Source organism: Protopterus annectens, chromosome 3.part1, assembly GCF_019279795.1.
Source record: "Protopterus annectens isolate FY-2018-M chromosome 3.part1, PAN1.0, whole genome shotgun sequence".
NCBI classification, from domain to species: Eukaryota; Metazoa; Chordata; order Ceratodontiformes; family Protopteridae; genus Protopterus; species Protopterus annectens.
Window position 1 is genome coordinate 882826208 of NC_056732.1, and position 14390 is coordinate 882840597.

Here is a 14390-nt window from a genome sequence, read left to right on the forward strand (position 1 = left end):
TATTGGACGGAATTTGGGGCATTTGGGATTTTTGTGGACTTTAGGAAGTCCATGTAACCTGGGTATACAGGGATATTCAATATTAAAATAGTTAAACAATTCCTTGGTAATGATGCCAGAATGTAAACAGTCTAATAATGAAAAATAGATGGTTTTAAACAAGCCACAGATATATTCTAAAGAAACTTGTTCATACGCATTCGTTCTTAACATATCATTCATGCTATTTAAATAGTATGACATATCCAACATTACCACAAGCCCCCCCTTGTCACAAGGTCTAATAATAATACTTTCATCTTCTTGTAAACTGCGTAGGGCTAAACATTCCTGTTTGTTTAAGTTATTAATACCCTCAGATCTCATAAACAAAGAATCTTCGTATATATCCTTTTCAACTGCTTTTAAGAAAATTTCAATATTGGGGGGCGCTATAGGAACATAATTACTCTTTTTCTTAAACTTTTTTTGGTATATTTCATTATTCTGTTCCAAGGAAAGTTTTAAAGAAACATCACGTGTAAACATGCGTATCGCTAGAATCGTCTCACTAATGTCAATGCAGGTAGTGGGAATAAATCCCAAACCTTTATTTAATAAAGAGCATTCTGATACTGTTAGATTGCGTTTGGAAAGATTCCAAATCAAGTTTCTGTTGTCCACATTTTCTTGATTGTACGCACCTGTGGGGCTTGTGCCATCTCTTTGCGCTTCTGTCCACGTTGATTGTTGTCTTCCAACGATTTTTTCCTTGTTGCCCTGAAAGGCAATGGAAAAGCCAACGGGTCAACTGTGTTGGATGTATCTGCCAAAATTTTTCGTCGTACATCAGGTGCTGGGCGTACATTACTGTTTGTATTGATTTCCCCGTTCATCTCAGCCCCAACTAAAACTTCTTTAGGTGTGGAATAAGTGGATGCTGGCAATTGTGGCGACAATACAGTTTCAATGTTATTAACACTGGCATCTATTGAATTGCTCGTATTTGTTGTAGCCAACACTCCTTCTGGCTTCCCCAGAGGTTCACCTCCTTTTGTTCCAGTTGCTTGTAGGCTAGTAGCACTATTACGAGTCGAATCAGCGTACGTGCGTGATGTCATCGTACGTTGAGGACGTTGATTGATGTTGTTGGTAGCTACATTCAGAGTTAGGGACCATATCTATAGCATTAATAGAAAAGAAGAATACAATGCCATAGCAAAGCAAGTGGTTCAATATGGCCCTACCCATATGTTTTTGTTTCAGATTTTACATGTCCAACCACCCAGTATACGGATAGGTAACATTGTTAATGACACTGAACATGCAGAGCTTAAATGGATTCTGCGGCTGGGTGCCCATAGAGGGAGGGGCCTAAATGATACAGTTTCTATAAAGCCCGCCTTGAATTCTAGGAAATTAAAATAAAACAAACTATAATAAGCTGCTAATAAGTATGTTTATTGTTTTGGTTTTGTTAGTGGTCATTTATTATTATTTTTAACACTTTTTATAAAACAATTGTTATTTAATTGTGAATTTTTATTACAAGAACTTTTATTAGTTTTATGCTTAATTGGATAATTAGTAAATTGTGAGGAGGTAATGTTTGTATTTAAAGGGATGTGCTTTTTGTAACAGTATCGTCTGAGGAAGCAGATAGTGAAGTCCGTGAAAGTGCTTACGATTACTTCTGCAATAAACTGTGATTCTTTCTTACTGCATGTGTTTTGGAACTTATATTTCGACAAGGACTTGAATTATACATTACTTGGACATCTTTACTGCCTCTTGGGTTTGTGTTTTTTATATTCAACTTGGTCATTGGGACATTGCTTTTTATATATATATATATATATATATATATATATATATATATATATATATATATATATATATATATACATATATAATAGAAGAAGCATTTCAACTTTACCTTAGGATTTGTTTGTTTGACTTTAAAAGATTTGGATAAGTTCTGTCAGATGAATAATATTACAAGTGGCAATTAAAACATTTATTTCCCTTTTAGTTTTTTCTGGAATTTTTATCCTTTGTAAATAGATTACTATTGATAGCTTGTCTTTTCAGACTAGGTAATGAAATGTCCATATCTTCTATTTTATCCAACAGCTTATTTTTTCTGGCAAACTCTATTGCTTCTTCGAGGTTATTGAATATTTTTTGTCCATCTGAGAGAGTAATCTTTATTCTTGTGGGGAACAAGATCTGAGCTTTTATATCAGCTTTTTTTTCAAGCTTTTGATGACAGGGACACATTTTCTTTTCTTTTTCTTATTGTAGTGGAAGTGTAGTCATTATCAAACCTTATATTTTTTCCCATCAAGTTGTATTGGATTTCCCAACCAAGCTGTTTTTAATACTAAGTCTGTACCCTGTGTAGATAAAACATTAACTATGATAGATCTCACTGCATTATGGTTTTTAGTGAAAGATGTGTTGGATAGAGACCTGTGAGCTCTCTCAATCCCAAATGAGAAAGACTCAGGAAGAGTCAGTATTTTAGGCAACCAATCATTTAAAAACTGGACCATATTACTTCCTTCCATCTTTTCAGGTACCCCATATATTCTGACATTGTTCCTTCTTGATCAGGACTTCAGGTCTTTGACTTTCTTAAGTAAATGATTATTCTGTTTTAGAAGGAAGTCAATATGGGTGTCATTTTCCATCTGTCTCCCATCAATGTCATTTACAGTTTCCTCTATGGCTGCTATTTGCTCTGAATGTTTGGTTATAATTTCCTTCAGGTCTTCTATTTGTTTCTTACTTTCCTTTTTCATATTCTCCATAATATTTTCTAAATTATCCATCTTTACTGAGAGGTCCTGGATGCTGGAAATTATTGTGTGAGGTTCTTTTTTCATAGAACTGTCCTGAGGAGATGCTCTTGTGTAACTCATAGTTTTGTCCAATTGTACAGAGCTGTAGAACGTCTGACAGGAAATTTCTTGATACAAACTCTAAAAGTTTAATTTCTTCTTTGTAAATAATCCACAGTATCAAGAAGTATAACTTGTGAGAAAAAAAAATCAAAGTTTTTTTTAGGTTAGAACCTAAAAATCCTGTCAGAAACAATCTTTATAGACAGAGCATCAGAAAAGTGCTGCTAACACTTAGGCATCTTGGCCACACCCCTGCCCCCACCTGTACTTTTCATTTCCTTGACGCTTGGGAACAAGCAGCATAGACCACTGGTACTTCCTGTTTTAAGTAAAAAAAAAATCTGAAAAATAATTATACGTGTACTAATACTTTGCCATCAGTCACTCAAATGATCTTAGCAGCAGTGCACTTTAGTAAGAGATTGTGGTAGACTGAAATTAACATCTGGGGGTTCTATTGCTTGTTTTTGTTTTTTGTCTAGTTGTTGTCAAAATGCAGTCTGCCTACCTAGTAATATAAATGAATGTGGCACTAAGACACATTACCATTGTATGTGTGTTCCAATCAAGTGGCAAAGTTGTGTTAAGGGGTGCAGTGAATATGTTTGCATGTATGGCTTTTAGTTACCTTCCTCACTATACAGACAATACAGACACTTGTCAATGATCCACAAAAAGATTCACAGGACAGTCATACAATGATCATCAGGTAAACAGTAAGGAATGCAGGGAAGGCACTCCACTCACTGACATCTGCAATTATCACCTATCATATAACTGATTAATACTCCTTAATGTGAATGAATGATTTCAAATGGTTCCCTATCAGAAGCCTGAAACACTATAAGCCTGAAAATCAAAATCCTGAAAACTATAGACTGAAAGACCAAAATCCTGAAAGACCAAAATCCTGAAACTCAAAATCCTGAAAACACAAATAATGCTAATATGTCACTATAAAGACATTAATATCTACCAACTGACCTTGACCCTAACCCTAACCCTAAGGTCCGTCACTATCGCACACTCACCTGACCCGCGCCCTAACCCTAACTCACTTAAACCGCCCCTAACCCCAATATTTGTCACTATTGCATACATGCCTAACCTGCGCCCTAACCCTAACTCACTTAAACCGCCCCTAACCCGAACATAAAACCAACCGCACACTTACCTGAACCCAACGCATGACCCAAAACCACAGGGCTAACAATAGCAAAGCCACAATGACGTCAGTATGTCCATTTTGTGTTTTCAGGATTTTGAGTTTCAGGATTTTGGTCTTTCAGGATTTTGGTCTTTCAGTCTATAGTTTGCAGGATTTTGATTTTCAGGCTTATAGTGTTTCAGGCTTCTGATAGGGAACCTTTCAAACACATCATTTAAGTCATTGCTTCAAGCGTATGCTTTCTGATACCTCTAGTTACAATTTATTTTACGCATCAGTGGTTAATATACAGTACTATAGAGTATGGACCTAGATAAGTAGGGAATTAAATCTGTTGATGTATGTGTGTAAGATGAGTGAGTCCAATAAGACTGGCTTACCTACAAGTTGATGATCTGGCTGGCTGTCACTTGTGAACACTAACATGGCTAATCTCTGTAGCTCTCAGATTACATTTTAGGAGAGACATAACCATTCCAACACATTGTTGTTGTAATTGCTTCCAGTTTATGCTTCACAGCACTTCAGATATAATTACTTATGTAGTATCACTATGGTTGATATGCAGTTCTATGGACTATGCAATCAGATAAGCAGGTGTTTAAGTCTGGCAAGGTGTAACTACTGACATTCTGAAGTTCATAGGCATTTATTAGGCTAACAACCACAAGGGCCCTTTTAAGCCCAGCCATGCATTCCAAATCCATGACAAGTTCCGGTACCCTTGTTAAAGGTAAGCAGGAGCTTGAGAGGTGACACATTTATAAGCAGGGGCCTTGGAGAGGAACCATTTACAGTCTGCTTGTGTCCATTTGAGACAGATGTGTCAAACCAGGGATGAATTTCATGTTCCCCGTCCAGTTTTCCAAGGTACACTTGTATTGGGTTAGGGAAGAACTCTGCTGCACATGGATGGGCAGCCTGTTCCAGAGAATGGATAGACTCTGGGATACATACTATGGCTTTTGTACTATGAATATATTACATTTTGCCATGAGTATGATGTGTCTCTTCCTGTATTTCTAAGTGGTATGCATGCATATCAGTGTTCTCTACTGTGTCAGTAAATGCAAAATTTAACCTTCTCTGCAAGGCTTTTTCCACTGATTGAATGATAAGAACTGCTAGTGAGTCACACTTTAAGGTATTTTCTAGCCAGAGGTTTAAATTCTTGCTGTCGTATTGCTCAGGTGTGTGCATGTCATCATATACATATCAATACCATGTTTACCTCCTCAGCATATCAAGCAGATGGAATGATTCAGGAAGGATAATAAGTGGAGACCTAATTAACATAATCAACATAGCCAGGGGGTTTATCTATACCATATAAGCAGGGCATCAAGCTATAGGACTTCTATCATGCTATCATGCTTGTTTCTCAAGTCCTGCCAAATCAAAGGGTGAAAACAATTTCAGTTATGAATACGAAGTCTACTGCTGGCAAATTTGCATGGTATGCATGAGACATACTTGTTTATTTTAGTATGTTGATAAATAATTGCATTTGGGCTATATACCTGCAGATTTTCAATGATTCTGTTGAAGGCGTCTGACACATATTTCATTGGAGGCCAGGAAATACAAATATTCATGTACAGAGATTTCTGAAATATTGTAATAAATTGTTTAAAAACTGAGCTGTCACTGAGTTGAATAAATTATGTACATGTTTATTAAACTGTCATCTACTTGTCTGCTTCTAATTTTTTTATTTTTTTTTTGCTTACTAGGTACATATTCTTGCATGTGCTATTGTTTGCTTCCTTCTTTGTTGATACGTTTTTTGTTGGTGCGCTTGCACATGGGATACTACAGTGCTTTTTTCATCATTGGTTGAATTTATTTTTCTGATGCTGCTCACTCATTGCTTACTTACATTTATATTGCTCCATAGCAATACCTGTCTGTACTACCACACACTGATTTGTTATGGATGTATTGACGATTGTTATAATTGTCATGTATAGGTATTATTGGTTTTAACTTGCTGATTACTTTTATTTAGGGATTATACTATTTCTTCATGACAGGTTGATCATACACATTTGCTAATGCTCCGAAAAAATGCCCTAACCTGTTGTAAATACAGATTATAATGGCTGTGACAACCACTATCATTCTTTTAAAGTCCCCTGTGGTCGTTTTCCAACATGTGTTTGAATTCAGAGCAAAAGTGAGCATAACATGTTCACACTTTTTTATATGTTTCTGAATCAGTTAGCAATGCTTTTTTGCTTCTTTAGCCCATGACCCAGCAATTTATATACTTATTTGTATGTTCAGTTGTTAACCCCTTGTTTTGCAGCTGGACGCAATTTGTACTGCTGTTTCCTGAATCACAGGATGCTTAGCCATCGGTGCTTATCAAGCACATGAGCTTAGCACAGCAAGCAGGAATTCATGAATCAAGGCATGCATTTTTTTAAAAACTGTTCCTATTTCTTTTGGTCAATCCCAGTAAAATGGGTAAATATACCTCTTTTCATAGTGGCATTGCACACTATTTGTTTTCCTTATGTAACCGAATATATGGATTCTAAACCAGTGTCTCACATGCATTCTAACCATATATTTTTAAGCTGACAACATAATGAGTGTAGCACACTATATTTAGATTTAAAAATCATTTGTTTGAAAATGCATTATCTGCCTATTTTAAATCACATGTTATTTTAAGCATCATGTAAAACAATTTTTTTTTACATTAGATGTTTAGACACACTTGTTTGATTATAAGATATATTGAATTAAAAAATACATTTATCAACATGATTGGAGGTTGCCTTGTGTATACAGCAGATAGATTTTATATTATATTGGCAAGAATGTTGTGGTCCCAGACGATTTTGCAAAACTGAGCCACTATCCTTTGCCACAGCTTGTAGTTCATAGGCACTTACTAGGCTTTCAATCTGTGAGGATCTTAAGGAGTCTAGGCTACCAGTCCCATGATAGTTTTTTAGGCTTTTTATTTTGTGTATGAATAAACTGGAAGTTGGCAGAGAAGGCATATATTAAGACATTTACTTGTTGCCCCTATCCATTAGTGACATGGGTGTTAAACTGGCAGTGAATTTTGTATTTCTCATCCAGTTTCCAAATTGCATTTGAGCAGAGTAAGTGATGTATATATGGGATGTGGAAGGTTGTTCCACAGAAGAGGTATTCTCTGTGATACATACCTATCCATGCAACACGTTCCGTTTGTGTTGCAAAAGAGAGAGAGTCAGATCCCTTGAACAGGTCTTTATATTACCACTGGACTTGAAAATGTGTGATAGGTCTGACAGAGAAGGGTCTGCTAAGGCTGATTTCACAAGCCAGAGGTAATAAATGATGCCTACCATAATGTCAAGTGGGTGTTGGGCATTCTACCACAGTATCCTATAATCTGCTAAATACTGTAATCATTTACACATGTGCCCACCATGACTTCTGTTTCCAGCCCAAATGTTGCAGAAGAGACTGGACATCCCAGCCACACAAACAGCATACTAAAGTTGCTGGGAGTTCTTAAGGAGTGATGACATGGCCTTCAAAATAAAATGCAATACAAAACTAAAGGTGCACCACAGTCCAAGTGCAACAAGAGACAACATTACTATTTAAACAATGTAAATTAGACTGCCTTGCTACATACTGAAGCAGTGTAAAACCTTGTGCTTAATGAGTGCTGATGAGTATAGTAACACAACAATGCACATGAATTTGCATGTGGTAAATATGTACCACTTATACAACATTCTCAAAGTGTTCAGCAATGTGACAGAGAAGATGAAATAGAGATATAGGCAAGAAAATCACAAAGATATATGGACAGCCATAAAACATGGCATAATAGCAGACAATTAAACACATCCACATTATCCAGATGCATCGTGCCACCTAGAGAACATGCATTGCCTATGACAGGGTTGTTGGCTGTTATAGGACAATATATACAGCTACTCCTTAATTAATTAACCTAATAACACACACTGTTTAACACAGCAGTGTGTGAGACAATCCTCCTGCTCCCAGCAGGTAACTTCCTTTTCTCTTTGGACAGTTTCATCTGTGGGAATATAGTTAAATAGCATTGCTTGCATAGTCAGGGCAGTAGCACTAGATGGGATACATAATATACCAACCTGATGGCACAGTTCTGTGCCTGCTCTTATGATGCATTTCTGCTCTAAGCTTTTTTCGTACTCTTTCCCACACATCACTTCATCACTGCCTGCACTGCTCATTGTCTCATGATGTGTCAGTAGAGGTAGTCAAATTCTGTACCACATGCACATCAACACATAATTCTTTAAGTGGCTTTCAGGAAATATCAGTAGGAGGAAATAGTTTACAAAAATGCACCACCTGTTATGTCCTTGCAGGAATCCTTGGTGGTGTCTCTGTCACCATTTTGTCAAGTTTGGTGCATTTGTCAAACATATTCCTGTGTGTGCCCAGTGTTCTATCCAGTGGGTGGCTCATTTATCAGTCATGCAAACTGGGGCACAACACCACTGTGCTGTATGTACCCATTTCTTTGCATGCACTACAACAGTACATATCATTGCAGTTCCATGGTGTCAATGCATAAAGGCCCATAAAGCTTTAGGTAGAAGAAGGCTTATTGTATAGACCTACTCACAGCATTGTATTTAAATCACAACTGCATGTTGTTCCACAACCATTTTGGATCATACTCAAGCTTTCTATAGAATAATTTCATACTGCACACTGGAAACCAATCAATCTGTATTATCAGACTGGTATTGCATAGCCTTTTCATGAAATACCTGAGCCTGCATTTGTGCATACTATTTTGTTTTACTCTACAGTAAATGGCCATATTGAATGTTTTCAGTGTTGTGTCTTTTCTGCTATAGTTGCTGCTAAGCAGTAAAAGTTAAACAAATAGATAGGAGATGTAGGCCTTAAGGAATGCCTTCTGGAGAAATGCAGCATTTCTCATGGGTCATAGCAAACATATGGAAATGGAAATCTCCTGGGCTGTGTTAGAGGCAGATGGGAATATAATGGCTAGACAAGGCAAGGCTGTGAAAGAGTGTTGTGGGAGAATCACAGACCTATGACAATGGGCCAAAAACACAATAATATTGCTGCAAGCCACTTTGTATCTTCAGTGCATTCTCCCCCATAAGTACCATAAGAGAGAAATTGTTGCTATTGCAATCCCAGAAGCATACATCTATGGCAGAGGCACCACAATAGATGTTTTTGAGGTCAATATCTCTTATAGAAGAGGATGCATTGAACTTCCTTATCATGTGTACATTGTTCACTGTGAAATGTCAGCATGCGGCATGTTCTGACCATTACTAGTACACCTTTCTCATGCCACAGAAAATGCTGATGAGGAAACTTAATGGGATTTGGACTACTTTACTGCAAAAACTCACTTAGACTCTGCCACAGATTGCTGTGAGGGAAAGGTTAGTTTCTGCTCTCATTTATTTTGTATTGCTTCATTGCCTTCTTCTACTTTCTATATCATGGTTTATTTTCTTTACTCTGTGTTTTACTTGTATTCTGCTTTTGATTGCATATTTAAACAAGGAAAGAGACCACAGCTGTGTCTCTTATGAGTCACATAAAAATTTAATTTTAACTCACCCTCATGCTGTTGTATTTTCTAAACACAACTGCCTTTCTAGTTACCTGCCCCTTATGTTAATTTGACAACATATTTCCTTCTTTTATCGACTGGCTATTGTGAATAAGCACACAATTATTATTGTGTGAAATCGCTCCCATTCAGCTGTTTAAATTTATTGGTCATCCTACTGTATTCCATAGAGACAGAATACAAAGTGCTGTCCCCCTTCCAATCTAGCTTGCTTGCCCCACTTAGATAGCTAAAGCTTAAGTTATCCCCTGTTTCATATCCAACTGCTTAGTGGACACTGGAGCTCTTAGGATATTAACCAATTTTTCCATCTTACTTTTAAAACCTGTGTCATGTACTCCAAGACCACCAATTATTGGAGATCCCACCTTCTGCCTCTCAGTAGTCATCATGGAATTAGTGCTTCTGTTTTGTTCCAGAGTAGAGAAGCAGCAGGAGGACATTTTCCCTGGAGACAGCTGATTACCAGAAAGCCTAATAACTGTTTCATAGATGACAGTTTGGAGTTTGTGCTTATATATTGCTCCTGGTGAGAGAAGGAGCAGAGCACGTTGATTCCTGACTGTTTCTCATTGTGCAGTGAGTATCTGTGTTGGACCTTCCTGATTGGTCTGGTTGCTCTTCAAGTTATCTGTCAGGAAAAGGCTATAACAAGCAATACAGACCCTTGCATCATCTGGGTCAAGGACAAGACTGTTGATCATCCAAGAGCCTGTGGTCTGATTCTCATTGGGGATTGGTGCTACAGTTTTGTTTCTTTTTAGAGAAGAAGCAAAGAAGTGTTGTATCTCAGGAGCATGAAGCTATGGTGAGACCAGCACTAGTAGTAGATAGGCAGTAGCCATTAAGGCATAACCCCTCTTTTCATCATTCTTGACAAAGCTAATTCTTTCTTTTCAATAAGTACTGCTTGGTCTGCTCCTGTCTAACCTAACTTCAGAATGTCTCCCTAAATACTTTATGCTTAAATCATCAAGGCCCACTTTAGTAGTTTCATCTCAACTGTTTCACAGTCCCCTGTATAGACACAGACACCTTGAGTTATCATTTTTCCTGTAAAAGCACCTTTGAGATTTCACCAATATCTCGTTGCAAGCAGGGCAACTAGATTGCAATGATCAGCACTGCCTCTAGAGCTACACATCAGATACTCCTGGCATTACTTTATATTCTCACTCCATCTGATTAATAAAAAATGAATGGTTGCCATAGATATGAACTTTATCACTATGTCTGCTACCAGCATGGTGGACATGGGCATCCTGAAGCAATGTAGAAATTGCCTCATGTTTCTTGACAACCAGTTAATTCTCAAACAAACTGATATGGTATGTGAGAGATGTATTTACATAATATCACTGGAGGCAAAGTTATCACATAAAAGCACTCCAAATGCCAATCAAGTTGTCAGTAACACATGCACTGCACCTATTACACAGTTCAAAACAGACTCATAGATCCACATATGCTGAGGAACTTAAATGTAACCTTCCTAAACCTTGAAGACCACCTAGACAAAGTACACAGCAAATACACCCAGCAGCCCTGAATGCAGTCTTTCAAAACAACAACCACATCAAAATATACACTCAATTCCTCATGAAACCTCTTCATCTATGGCCATAAGACAAGCCAACACACAATCCAACATTGTGGTCATTGGAGACTCATTATGAGACACACTGATGTCCCTGTCATCAGGCAGAGTAATGAGAAAGTCATAGTTAGTTGCTTATCAGGGGCCAGCATCCACCACATTACACATGCACTCAGGTCACTGGACCACAAGTACCAGTATAACTCAATCATAATCCATGTGGGGTTAAATGACCTGAGATGTACCTCACTAGGCTATATGAAGAAAGACACAATGGAACTTTCGGAATATGTGTCCCAAACTGGTATGAGCCTAGCATTGAGCAGCATTTTACCTTCTCCAAGGATGATGCCACAATACAAACAAAAAATATTTTATCAGCATGGAAGGAGATGGTCAACAGATCACTATGCTTTGGCAGGGATGGTCTGCACTACTCCTCTCTAGGTTTTTGAATAATTTATATATTATATTGTCCTCCATGCATAGTGCTTTTTTAGGCAATGCTAAAATGAAAGTACTTCTGGCATAGCAAATCAAAACCAAGAAAATCCAAAGGTGTTTCTTCTCAATGCTAGGATTCTAAACAAAGAAATTCCACTCCCTAAGAGCTCCCATCACCCTACTGAATGCTGACATCTGTGTGATCACTCAGACATGGTTAAAAGCTGTGACCTGTGAACAGCACACTGGCAGTGCAAGGCTATAATGCCTTCCACACATTTAGACCAGCTACTACACAGACAGGGACTAATGACGGAGGTGTCTCAATTTACATTAAAAATAAATATACCACAAGGCTGGTCAAACAGGACAATGCCCTTGAGCTTCTCCATGTTCAAATCACCACAGGCAAAATTCCATACCACTTCCTTGCAATGGTCCCCCCTCTGTAACCCAGGAAACCCATACCATGTACTTAAATTTCTTGGAAACACTCACCATCCAACCCAAAACAATATTGATGGTGACTTCAATTATCTCACTATTAGCTGGGAATCGTATACAACACCAAACATATAGGCACAGAGATCCCTGGATTTTGTAAGCACAAACTCCATGGACCAAATTGTAAATACACTGACAAGAGGTACAAACATAGTTGATCCGGACCTCATTAATATAGGAGAGTGCTGCACACAACCTAGTGTAATGTTTCCTCTGGTAAGGTCAGACCACAAAATAGTCTGTTTTCAACTAAAAATAAAACTTGGAACCCAAGATAACCATGGGAATATTCAAGCAGTACACTAAGGCTAACTTCCTAATATTAAATGGTATTCTGGCAAATTTTCATTCCCCCATAAACCCTGAGAACACTGCTGCCTACATGGAACTGTTCACAGAATCCCTATACAAGCAAGCTATTAGCTGCATAGAGGCAACTGTACCCACCAAGAAGAAGTGCAGAAGTAACTCAAGAAACAAGCCACCCTGGTTGAATAACAGCATTAATAGGCTGTATAACACAAGGAAGAACATCATGAAAAAAGTTATGAGGTGTAGCACCCAGCAGGATAAAAGAACTCTCGTCAAACTAAGCAAATACCTCACAGGACAAATAAAGTCCCTCAAAGCCAAATTTGAAGTAAAGGACAAGGACAACCACAAGGCATTCTTTAGCGATGTCTGCAACCTCAAAGTCAATATGCAATTGTGTGCAGTGCTTATTGATAATGGAGCCACCTATACTGTGCCAGACAGTTTAGCAAATCTACTGGCCAGCAATTCAGCTCCAACTTTATCCATTTCTTTTTTTCAACCTTCCCTCAGGAAACACCATCCACTATAACTACTACTACTACTATCAGTAGGGAACAGGTCCTTAATGCTGTCTCTGAGGTCAAGAACACTGCATCAATGTACCCAGGCAATATCCCAGGATGTCTTTTTTAACTTCTCCAAATCTTTTGGGTTTCTAATACCATGACGGGAATGGACCCCATTCCTAAGTTAAAGTAGGATTAAAGTTCATGAAATTAGTATTGTTTCAATCTTTGATGTCAGCCAGAAGTGCTCTTTACAGCACCTGCAATGTGCCCAGTAATGACTCATTCTGCAATTCGTATGAGGTTACATGTATTGGTAACATATCTAAATATGATTGTAGAATTTTTTTTTTATAAGACCCATTGCTCCTACAACCATTGGAACTGTCTGGGTTTCTTTCTTCCACATTGCTCTCATTTCGGCTTACAAATAATGATATTTTATGACTTTGTGTCTCTCCGTACACAAGACACTGTAGTCACTGGGTGTGGCAATTTCAATGATCAATGCTACTTTTGTCTTCTTTTCATGGACCACTATATCCAGTTTTCTAGCATCTATCTTTTGAAGTATTGGTAATGGGTGATCCCATGTGATGTAAACTTCATAATTTTTTATGACGCTTTGTGGCTCATGTTTCCAGTGTTTATCAGCCACTTCAGTACCATAATATTTGCACAACCCCCAATGCAACACTCTTGCCACATTATTATGCCTTGCAGTATACACTCCTTCTGTCATTAGTATGTCACAGCCAGCAACGAGGTGTGCAACTGTGTCCAGTTCTGTTTTACAAAACCTAGATTTGTCTGTTTCTCCCACATGTTCAATGGACTTTGTAAACCAACGTGTATGTAGCCCGCTATCTTGGGACTCCAATACTAACCTATCATCTCTTGGTTTGAATTTGCCTCTCCTTAACTATTCCTGCATTCGATCCTGATTAAGACGAGGTTCTTCCAGAAGTTTTCTATACTTGCAACTGTATTTATGCATTTTCCATATTTCTTGTCTTCTCATCTTGTCCTTCACCTGATGTTCTTTCTTTTGTTTTTTGGCACATTCAGCTGCTGCCTGATTTTTGTCTTCTTCTGGTTTGATTTCCATTTCTGCTTGCATTTATGCTTTTGCTAGATTAAACAGAAAATTCATCTTAGATTTATTCTCCTCAAGTTTAAAAACTTTCATTACATTTGGGTCTTGTGAGGTCAGCAGATATGTGTGCAGTCCCATGATTGCAGATCTATACATGTAATTAGTTTCAAGGAGGCCCATCCCTCCTTCAGAATAATGAATATATAATCTTGGTATGCACTGATTTTTATAAATCATTTGGTG